The sequence below is a fragment of the Capsicum annuum genome, chromosome 4 (assembly GCF_002878395.1).
Source record: "Capsicum annuum cultivar UCD-10X-F1 chromosome 4, UCD10Xv1.1, whole genome shotgun sequence".
In the NCBI taxonomy this organism is placed as follows: Eukaryota; Viridiplantae; Streptophyta; class Magnoliopsida; order Solanales; family Solanaceae; genus Capsicum; species Capsicum annuum.
Genome location: NC_061114.1, coordinates 107,728,506 through 107,740,212, shown reverse-complemented (window position 1 = coordinate 107,740,212; position 11,707 = coordinate 107,728,506). Strand labels below are relative to the sequence as shown.

The 11,707-nt window shown below is 31.4% G+C and overlaps 1 pseudogene; it reads right to left on the bottom strand.

The window, feature by feature from the left end:
• Positions 1 to 9,911: 9,911 nt before the first annotated feature.
• LOC107869009 lies at positions 9,912 to 11,457 on the bottom strand (annotated as a pseudogene).
• Between the last annotated feature and the right edge of the window lie 250 nt (positions 11,458 to 11,707).

Sequence of the window (11,707 nt, the reverse complement as noted above, 5' to 3'; positions counted from 1 at the left end):
TGGTGGAACGTGAAGTAATTTGCATAGAACATCACCAATAAATCATACTTTATTTTCCGAACATAATCTTTACATAAGCATGTTATATTTAACAGTATAAATATACAAGAAAATATAACAAATAGTCAAATTTAACATATTAAGTAGATCTACATAGTAGTTATATCCTGAGTGCACTAAATTAAAGATCTCGCTATGTTCTGAGTAGGGTTAGACCACGAGGCCTTACCCTGCATTTCTGCAAGAGGCACTTTTCATGACTTTGAAGTCTTAAATCCATGACCACCTGATCACATGGCAACAACTTTGTCATACTTTTATAAGTTAATTTTCTCTAAGGAACAGTAACCTGAAGCAAAACTTTTTCGATATTAAATAATGCTTAAACCATTCCATGAAAAAAAAATTAAATCTTTTTCCAACTAATAAGCAAACCAGTATGCAAAATCCAATTTTCACAAGGAAAGAGCAAACTTAAAACTCAAGAACATACCTAAATTGGATTAGGACCATACTTAAACATTACACCACAGAGTTGTTGTTTTGTAGTAATAGGTCCACCAGCAGTAACATCACCGAAAGCATCGATCAATTTTCTATTTGACATCTTAGCACTATTAAGAATGACATCAAACTATGATGGAAAAAAAGACAATGATGACAATGATGAAAAAAAAGAAAAAGTATGCAAAATCCGAGTTTCACAAGAAAAGAGAGAACTTAGAACTCAGGAACATACCTAAATTAGCTTAGGACCATACTTAAACATTACACCACGAAATTGCTTTTTCACAGTAGTTTTTTTGCTAGACATCTTGATACTATTAAGAATGACCACGAACTGTGCTAGAAAATCAAAAAGACGATGATGAAGATGTTGAAACAAAAGAAGAAGTTGACAGATTCATTGATTAAGGAAAAGGGAAAACGTAGATAAGAGTCGACAAAATAATTATTGGTTTGATTTTGTGATGAAGATAGGTAAATATCAACTAGACATAACGACTAGGTAAATATCAACCAGACATAATGACTATTTTGCCCTCAATAATGTGCATATTTACATCCTTGCCCTTGGTCATCCTAGCACGGCCTCTTCTATATAGTAGAAACTAGATATGTATGCTCGTGCTTTGCATAGCCCAACACATAATTTTGTTATGAACCTAATATAATAATCAAGTTTCATGTAAAGATCAATATAAAATAATTGTTGCATATTGTATTAAGCAAATACATTTTAACATACAACAATATCACTATCATGGACATATTATAAGATCCCAAATATATGTTTTTTACAACCATGGGAATATCATACTACTGGATGCTCACATGAAATTTACCTATCATAGTGATTGCTACCTATTTATAATGATACATAGACTATTTATAAATTCTACAATAGCATATACATTTTTCGTGCTATGATCAATCTCATGAACATTCACGATCAAACACCTGTCAAATAAAATTTAATGATTAAATTAATTTAGAAGTTCAAAATCTAAGTATAAACATATTTGTTTCATTGAAGGAGTGCATCTCTTTCCAGCCATAGTTCACAAATCTTGATTCACGTTTAGACGTTACCTTGAAGGATGTATTGGAATATCATTTAGTACGGAATATGATAAGACTTTTTAATTCAAAAAATACCAACACCAAAGCTATCATGATAAAAGTTTCCATAACCTAAGCTGCTGATGTGTGGTATAAGAGTGATTTTTTAAAAAATTTAACACATATAGTTGAAGGCATAAAGTAATAATGTGAAATAAGTTTTCCCCATAATGCAGCGGCTTTTCATAGTCAGCAGCTAACAAGTAAATTCTGCTTGCCACTCACAAAGTTACAAAGTTACCGACGTCAAAAAAATTAAGAAAAAATAAAATAAAACAAATAAAAATAGATTTCCTTCGCATAGGCCACTTCAGCAAAATAAATTCAAGGTTAAATAACAAAATCTATCCCTTCCAAAGAAAAAAAGAACATGGTACTGATTCACTCATGGACAATATTTGGCCATTCCACTTTCCTTATGCATATGTGCAATAAATTATTACATATTAGAAGATTCTCAAACAAATTGCATCCAAAGGGAAGAAGTGATAACGAGTGGCTGGTTGGTGTTGATAGTCCATTAATACAACCATCTCAAACCTAACCCTCAAACCTCAGAGAAATTATATTTATTTCTTTATACATAATATACGTATGTAAATATCAGATTGAAATACCCCATACTTCTACTTAGCTTAAAATCATCCCTAGTATGTTAGAAACTTACTTTGAAAGGTGAATCCATTTTTGTACACATGGAATTATTAATACTTTAACTTTTTGTCATGTGGAAAATTGAATTAGCTTTCCAACGATACCAATTTTGTCCAAATCCAGTATTGGGGTAGAAAGTTATGGCCGAAAAATAGAAAGCAGTCAAAACTACCCAGGTCTGACGATGAGGGCCAACGAACCCTCGCCCAAACTGTCGCAGCGGAGGCAGTGAAACCACATTCTGCCTAAGGGTGATGGCTCAGGCCGATGGACCGTTGAGCTAGCGATAGACCATCACCCAAGCTGTCACAGCAGAGGCAGTGAACCCCTATTCTGTCCAGGTACAACAGTCAGGATCGGCAGACCCTCAACCCAGTGATGGACCGTCTCACCCACCTTTGCGTAGTTCGTTCAGTTATTTTAAAGTCATTTTAAAAGGCTATTTGAGTCTTTTTCCCCCATTTTAACCCCTAATTATATCAGACCAAGGCTCATAAGTTCATTATCCATCTACAACATCAAATTAGGGTTTTCTCTTAAAGATAATCCCCAAGAACAAGATCCAAATCCTTCTTCAAGAAAACTAAGAGATTCCAAGTTCTCCAAGCCCAAGGACTTCAAGAAACTCACAACCCAGGTATGTCATGTGTTTATTCATGGGTCCCTTTCAGCCATGAAGCTCAAGAATCTCTTTTCAAAATCCAAGATATGTATATTTATGAATGTTCATGATTTAAATTGAATTGAAATTCATGTTCATGATGTTGCGGGTTTTTTATTCATCTTTGAAATTACATATTCCAATGTTAACCCTAGGACGTGGTGATTTGCATAATAATCATGATAAACCCTTAAATTTACACATTGATTGATGTATCCATGATTAGTAGATGTGTTGATGATTGTTTAATCAAAGCATTCTCCCCATGTGTTTGATTAAATGCCTATATGAAGTAAAAGTTCCATACTAGTATAATAATATGAAATCCCCATTCATGTGCAAGTTCATGCATGTTAAGTGTTTGAAAAAATGTCTTAGTTAATGAATTATGGATATATGTGTAACCATTGTGGTGCTTTAGCACTTGAACTTCGTGAAATCCCCATCTTATTATATTATGGATTGTTGATGTTGGTCATGTATTCAAGAAAGTCATGCTTTGTCAGTTTTATGCGATCGAGTCCTAAGGGTACTGGTACCCAACAATTAGTTGTGTGCCTAGAGCCAGTGTCATGTTTTTAAGATACTCTCAGTTGAGCCATGTTCATAGAAATTCAGCCAGTCATGTGACTCATGAAAACTCAATAAACTCAGTAATCTCAGAAATATCAGAAATTCAGTAATCTCAGTAGTATTCCATGAGTAAACGGAACTCAACTAATTCAGTCCAGTTCAGTTCAGTAATTCATGTTAAGTGTCTATTTAGATGGGAGTAGGAATTAGCATCGAGTGAACCGAAGGATGGGAACACACACTGTCAGATGAGGGTGTGATTCTTAGAAATCATCCTTGTGTTCCAGAACTATGTATCCAACATAGTTTAAGACATCAACACTGTCAGATGAGGGTTGATAAGGTGGACAAAAACTGTCAGATGAGGGTCCCATCATTCTCTCTTAGGGACACTGTCAGATAAGGGTTTCCACAGCTTATCTTTACCAGTGGCACGGTATTGACACCCTTCCAATTGGGGCTACAGATTGGATCCCACCTCAGCTATATTGCTTTATTTGGGGCATGTCGGCTAGATAACTACTTCCCAAAATGTCAGTACAGAATCAGGACTGTCAGATACAATTATTTAATCTCAGTAATAGAACTTAGATAGCTCTATAGGATTCAGGACTGCAGATATAGTCAACTCAGAACAGTACGAAACTCAGCTAGTTTCATCAAAACCTAGACTGTTAGATACAGTCGCTCAGTATCGGTTATTTTAGTTATATAGATATCAGTATCTCATGTTATCAGTACTCAGAATTAGTAATCATGTTATCACGAACTCAGTTATAGTTATTATGTAATCATGCATGTATTCTCGCGTTCATGTTATCCAGTCAGTTAGTATAGTTCATGCATGTGAACCCTTTTGCATTCAGCCTACCTCACATGCATACTAGTACATTTAAATGTACTGACGCATTTGCACTATGGTGTTTTATACCAAAGGTTCAGAAGCACGAGCTCCAGAGCATCAGTAGCATTCTAGTCTCAGCAGTCAGAGTTAGAAGTGAGTCCTCATCCTTCGAGGACATGACCATTACTTTATTATCTCATTAATTAATTTATTTCAGTAGTTGGAGTTAGTTGGGGACATGCCCCATCCACTCCTTATTTAGATAGTTCAGTCAGTTAGAGGCTTTTTAGACTATCATGTTCAGACAGTTTATTTTAGGTTTTGTTTTGAAATTGTGATACCATATCATTCAGAGATTATCTTATCAGTTTTGAACCTTATGGCCTTACAACCTATATTTCTGCATTTATACAATATATTATGCAGTGTTTAGGTACAAATATCAGTCATGGGTTAGCTTGGGTTTCTTCAGGATTACGAGCACCGTGTAGCATTTCGGGTACCAGATTCGGGGCATTACACAGATAGACAACTTGTAATGGATAAAAAAGGTAAGTGATAACAACAACTGAATCATCTTCATCCTAAACTACTAATACAAACATCACTAACCCAACCCCCATCACTCAATGCAATAGATAAATCCACTTAATTCTTATAATCCAAGTTTACTTACTTTTTTCTTGAAGTACTTTACTAATGCAAACACTTGAAAAACCTTACACCCTATTTACAATCATACCTCCAATAAAGAGAGCCAGAATTTAGACAAAACTTACTCAACCCTTTTTGCGATTTTTGAATTACATTGTACGTAGTACTAATGAATAAGTATTGGTGGCATTAGTAATACTGTTTGGATGTCTTTATCTTGAAATTTTTTGCACTTACCTATATCATTCCTATAGTCTATGTTGACTCATAAAAAATATTGACAAGCACGTGTTGAATCCTTGTAAAATAATATATTTTTGAAGGATTCGATACGGGTGCAGCAATATTTCTGGAGAGTTCAAGCAACTTAGCTTGTAGGAGTAGGATGTTAACTCCTACAAAAACATGAACTTTAACAATCCAAAACTTAAGAAATCATCCAATCAGCAAAAAATCAAACCAACAACTGAAGCAAAGAACCAAACTTTAATCCAAGATTCAACTTTTACCTCACTACCTTTTCTGAAGAAAACAAAGCTGGAATCTTCAAATTTTAAGCATGACCCACTAAAGGAAAAAAACTTAATTCACAATAATAAAACTTAAACTAAACCATTATTTATAACAAGGCTCACTGTAGATGGTATAATCAAAACTTCAAGAAATCACACAATAAATAAAAATAAACCAAAAGCTAAAACAAAGTATCAAAATTTATTTCAAGATTCAGCCTTTATCTCATTCAACACCTTTCCTTGAAATTTTAACGATGAAAAAAATTATCTTGTATTTGTTTTACCTCACTCAAGCAATATTGAGGCTAGCTATATAAATCTTTATTGTCTAAGTCCCTTCATCTAAGCTATATCCAAGCCTTGGTAAATAGATAAGTCAAGAAAGGACTTCGAAATCATATGAATAAGAACTTCCCATACTAAATGATGACAAAGGAGCAATGTTGTGATGGTTATCAGATGTAACTGAGACCTGCATATTAGCAAAAAAACCAAGGTGCTAAAAAGCACGAATAAATTTTGATTGGTCTCACACTATCCTTAAGAAGTGCGCAGATATTGAGAGAATATGGTTAGATGCTCTGCAACATAAAACCTCCAATAACTTTACAGTTATTCAGGATGAGTATAACAAGAGAACATTTAATTATTCATCTGAAGATACATCAAAATGTAGAGCAGAGATGTTCATTAGAATTCAATAACTGAAATCTACAGTATGCTCGAAATTCTAAACAACCATGAAACTTAAGACATCAAGTTAGTATCATTTCTGTAAGATATAAGATATTAGTAAGGATTAAGATAATTGATAGAAGTATGAAGATAATATAATGAACTTATTGTACAGTTGAGAAATCCGAAGAGTTGATATTCCTGAGTAGAAGATGACGTCCATAAACTTATTTAAACGTGTATATGAGATACTTTTTTGAAAATGCTAGTGCTAGACTTTGTGATGGATATTTAGACACGTGTACTTAGAGTAGTGGACAAATACAATAACATCTGAATTTAAAAATAAAATAAATTATTAAATAAAATAACTATTATATCCATAGTCGTATTTCTACTCAACCTTTTTTTATGATAAAGATAAAAGTGAGGAGTTGTTTTGGTGTCGCGTCTATTTAGGGTTGCACTAGCACTTTTTGGCGGCGCCTCCGACAAAAAAAATTAAATAGATATGATTTTTTTAGAAAAATGAATAATAATGACAAGATTGATAGAAATTTAATAAAACATAGTAGCAGATTACGATGAAAATTAAGAGAAAATCTAATCTAAAATAATAGATTCAAATGAGAAATATATATAAAAAAATTAAGATAATAAATAGAAATCACAACAAATATCGAAAGAAAAGCACACCGAGTGACACCCATATGAAAAGATAAAGAGAAGTATGCTACAAAAACATTAACAATTAGTATCATTGATCTAGGATTTTTTTTATGCCTACTTAAATCAATTGAGTTTCTTTTGCAACTTTTTAACACTTATTTATCATAAAAAAATAGTTTGAGATGAAGCAAATAGAGAAATCAGAATTTTGGAGATGAACTTACACTGAAGAATTGATTCTCGAACTATTTTGGCAACAATTTGAATGAAGCAACTAGAGAAACTGAAAAATTAGAGATGAACTTAATGGATGATTGTCAAACTATGTTGGGCCTGCAATGAAGTAAGCACCGCTAATAATATCAGTATAATTAATTACCATTTTCCCTTGAATGTATGAGCTAAAAGCCTATTTTGTCTTGTTCGTCCTAATGCTTATCTTTCTATATAGTAATAATACTCCATTCTCCATCTCTCACATTAGCTAAGCAAAAAATTCCATAAACAAAAAAATAAAAAATGAAAACAACAAGGAAGAAATCAAACTCAAATTCAAACAACGATGTTTCACTTATCGGTTCATCAGTAATTCCATTAATCAATAAATTTCTAGACATCTTCTCATCATTCGACGACATTGATAATCGCCTTACTAGTCTCCGACTATCGCAAGTGGCGATAATTGATAGAAAAAGTAGCATTAAATTGAGAAACTTGGTTATCATTCTCTATTATTTTTACTTGTATAAATAACTATTAAAGTTTTACTATCATTAATAATTTTTTTAATTTTGTTCATTCATTTCATTATCAAACGTCAATAATGTATGCATTTAAGTTGCTATTTCTCACTTTTTTTTGTCTAACCAATAAGGCTTATTTTTTCCTGTAGAGATTTATTATATAAGAAAGGGCAGCCCGGTGCACTAAAACTACTGCTATGTGTGATGTCCGGGGAAGGATTAGTTGCTTGATCCCAGTATTCTAAACCAGCATATAGATTACTAGTTGGAAGTAGGTAGAGGTGGACTATGGCTCCATCGTAAGCCTTGTCTCACCCCTTTTTCGCTCGAGGGTCGAGTCGAAGGGTTTTTTCAATTAAAGTGACGGTTTTGAATAGGGATTAATTTATTTATGGAGTCGTCACTTGAAATTGAGTTTTGGTGTTCCAAGTCACCTTTTTGAATCCCTAATCAAAAGGAAATGATTCTTTGTTGGTCTACGAAAACAGAAGAACAGGTAAGGAATTCTGTTAATCGAAGGGAAGGTGTGAGGCACCCCTCGAGTCCCGTGGTTCTAGCACGGTCGCTTTTATTAACTTATACTTAGCTTTAACTATTTTGGATAAACTATGTTTGCGGGCCTGATTCGCTCATTTTCTTATACTAAAAATCGTCTATTATTTCATATTAAATAAATCGGTGAAAGTTTAAAAATATTTGTAAAGTTAATTTAAAAAAAGAAAAATATTTACCAAGGTGTATTTTTTTACATCCTTATATTTTTAAATGTCTAAAAAAAATGTGTACGCCGCATTTTTAACCGAGACATAAAATAAATTTTTAAATAAGCCTAAATTTGTCTAGCATTAAAGGCATTAATTTCGTCTCTTGTAAAGTCGAGATAATTTTATCTTATCTATTTTATAAAGGGAGATGAATAAAATCATATAATATAATGACGTTATAAAAATCAAGTATCGATTCCACGTAGACTCAAGTTAAATGACTATCTAATTCTACTTTCACTATTAAAATTAATTAGACAGACGTAACTACATAAAAAGTTTTTTTTTTTTACACAAAAATGTCCAAAAGTCAAAATATAGGCTGTAATGTATGGCCAACTTTTTAAACAAAATTTCTAGTAACTTTTAAGGCACATACAAATCTCAAATTGGAAATTGAAAGATAATAAATATTTAAATCTACTCATTTCTCTATCTCACACTAACTGGCCATATTGATAACCCTGATTCATCTCTTACTTTTTTTTTCTCTTTTTTTTTTTAAAAAAAACTGTTCGTTCTTTTGTTTTTATTAAAATATAAGCTTTTATATAATTCACTAAAAAAACAAAACATAAAATTAAACAAAGATAAAACAGAAAATAGATATTTTTTAAAGAAAACGTAATTTTTTTTTTTTTGTTTTCATCTATAAATTTTAATATCTATAATTAACCAAAAAAACAAATCATCAAGGAGATAAGAAGACAATTCACAACATAATAATTAAAAATCACTATTAAACTGATTAAGCATATATTTTTATAGTAAATAAATCACATCACATATTAAACTATGGTATCATTTACATAACTTTGAACTTGATTCGATTCACTACAACAATCATATTATAAATAATACAAAACCAAATAAGAACCTGTTGATGAGCTAAGGCTGAAAATTGAACGTCGTTACTGAAAACTCGAACGAAAACTCGAATTCAACTTTCATCTTTTCTCCCTTTATTGTCTGACGTTTCTGAGTATTTCCCTCACTGTTTTTTTTTTTTTTTTGACTCTGATTTTCCTCTATCTCAGTATCTATTGTAATGTCTGATGATGATAGTATACGTTGTTCTTTTTTTGAGGATGAAAGAGTCCTTAAATATAGGAACTCTTAGGGGGAAAGTTAGGGGAGGAAACAGTTATTATCTGATAAGGAAATGTTTAAATTTTGAATTATCATTTTTCTTTTTTTCTTTTTTTAATAGAAGATTATAATAATAATAATAATAAATAAAAATAATAATAAATAAAAATAAATAAATAAAATAAAATAATAATAATAAATATACTAATAACTAATTAATTTTTATATTTAAGAAAAAATATTATAAAATTTATAAATAGTCAAAATAAATATAAAAAAATAGTAATAAAATTACTAACTTATTTATTTAAAAAAATATTTTTAAATTTTTATATTATTTTTTAAAAATTGTAATAAAATAAAATAATATTCTAAAATTAACTTCATTTAATTATTTATTTTTTTAACTAAAAATTTGCCAAAAATAAAATAATAATTAAAATAATGTAGAATCAAATATAAATTTTTAATATCGAAAAATATATATATTACACTCGGAATAGTCAAAAATTACATTACTACAAGCCTATTCTCAGCAGCTTCTGTCCCTAACCAAAAATTTCCTAGAAGCCTACACGACATAAGCAAGGAACCCCAGATAACACCATTTGGTTGAATTGACATTTTCTTGATAAACTCCCCCGCCTCTTCTAATAAACATGCACGTTCGGGAAGATCCACTATACATGAACAATGATTTAGCTCTGGCTTCACACCATATCAGCCATCGAATTAAAGTACGACATGCCTTCTTCTTAACAATACCTGCATGACGGCAAGAAGATAACACCCGAAGGAAAGTAATGGAATTAGGTCTCACTTTTTGCTTCCTCATTTCCTCAAAAAGTTCAATAGCTTGAATTCCATGTCCTAACTGTCCATATCCACAAATAATTAAGTTCCAGGACACCCAATCTTTACCCTTCATATTTTCAAATATTCAAAGACTATCCTTTACTTCCCCACATTTACAATATATCAATAAAATGGCATTCACAACATATACATAGGATCCAAATCCCATAACAATTATATGGCAATGAATACTCCTCCTATGAGAAAAACATCCGTTACCCATAGACATGCTCAACAAGCTCGTAAACGTGAACTCATTAGGCCTTTAAACCAACCAGTCATACCCTTAGACAATATTAAATACATATCCAACTTATTCTCCAATGCAAACATATTCAATATAGCACTCCAAGACACAACATTTCTCACAGGTATTTCGTCAAACACTTGGTAAGCATCCACAATTCCTCCAAAATTACTATAAAAAGTGATGAAAGAACTACCAACATACATATATTTGATAAAAACCCATTAACAATAACCAAACAATGTACTTGAATCCCAACAATAAAATTCCTTTTCGACGCACATAACTCATAGCATTTGATACTAAAATCACACCAATTTTTGACCCTTCTTTATGAAACTTAAATAAAAATGAGATTGAATCATCAAAAAGACCATTTTTCCTCAAATGGATGTTTGCAATTTTGCTCAGAAGATGTTTGAAGAAAGTCCTCAATGAGTTGAAAATAATTTTTTTTTGGTGATTTTTGGTCACATTTGTCATCTTTGGAGCTAAGATATCAAGTAACCTTTGTCCCTTTAATAGCCTTTTTTTCTTGATAAAAAAACAGTAGAAGACTCAGATGTAAATTAAGAGAAACGTATTGAGACAAAAATTAAGAGAAAAGCTAACCTATAATTGCAGATTTAAATGAGAAATACAAAAAAAATTAAGATAATAGATAGAAATCCAAGCAAACATGGAAAGAAAAATATACCTAGTGACACCCATATAAAAAGATTAAGAGAAGTGTGCCACAAAAACATTAACAAATGGAATCGTTGATTTAGGATTTTTTTCATGCCTAATTCAATCAATTGGGTTTTGTTTGCAATTTTCTAACTCTTATTTATCAAAAAAAAAAGAATATTTTGAGATGAAGCAAATGGAGAAATGAAAATTTTAGAGATGAACTTACACAAAAGGATTGATTCTCGAACTAATTTGACAACAGTTTGAATGGAGCAACTCGAGAAAATGAAAAGTAAGAGATAAACTAGATGGATGACTGTCAAACTATGTTGGGACTACAGTGAAGAAGAGAAAGTTGTGATTGTGAGAGGAAAGAAGGAGAAAGGAAGGATCTAGAATGGAAATGAAAGAGGTTGTGGTTTGCTTAAAAAAAAATTATCTTACCATTTTGCCCTTGAATATTGAGCAT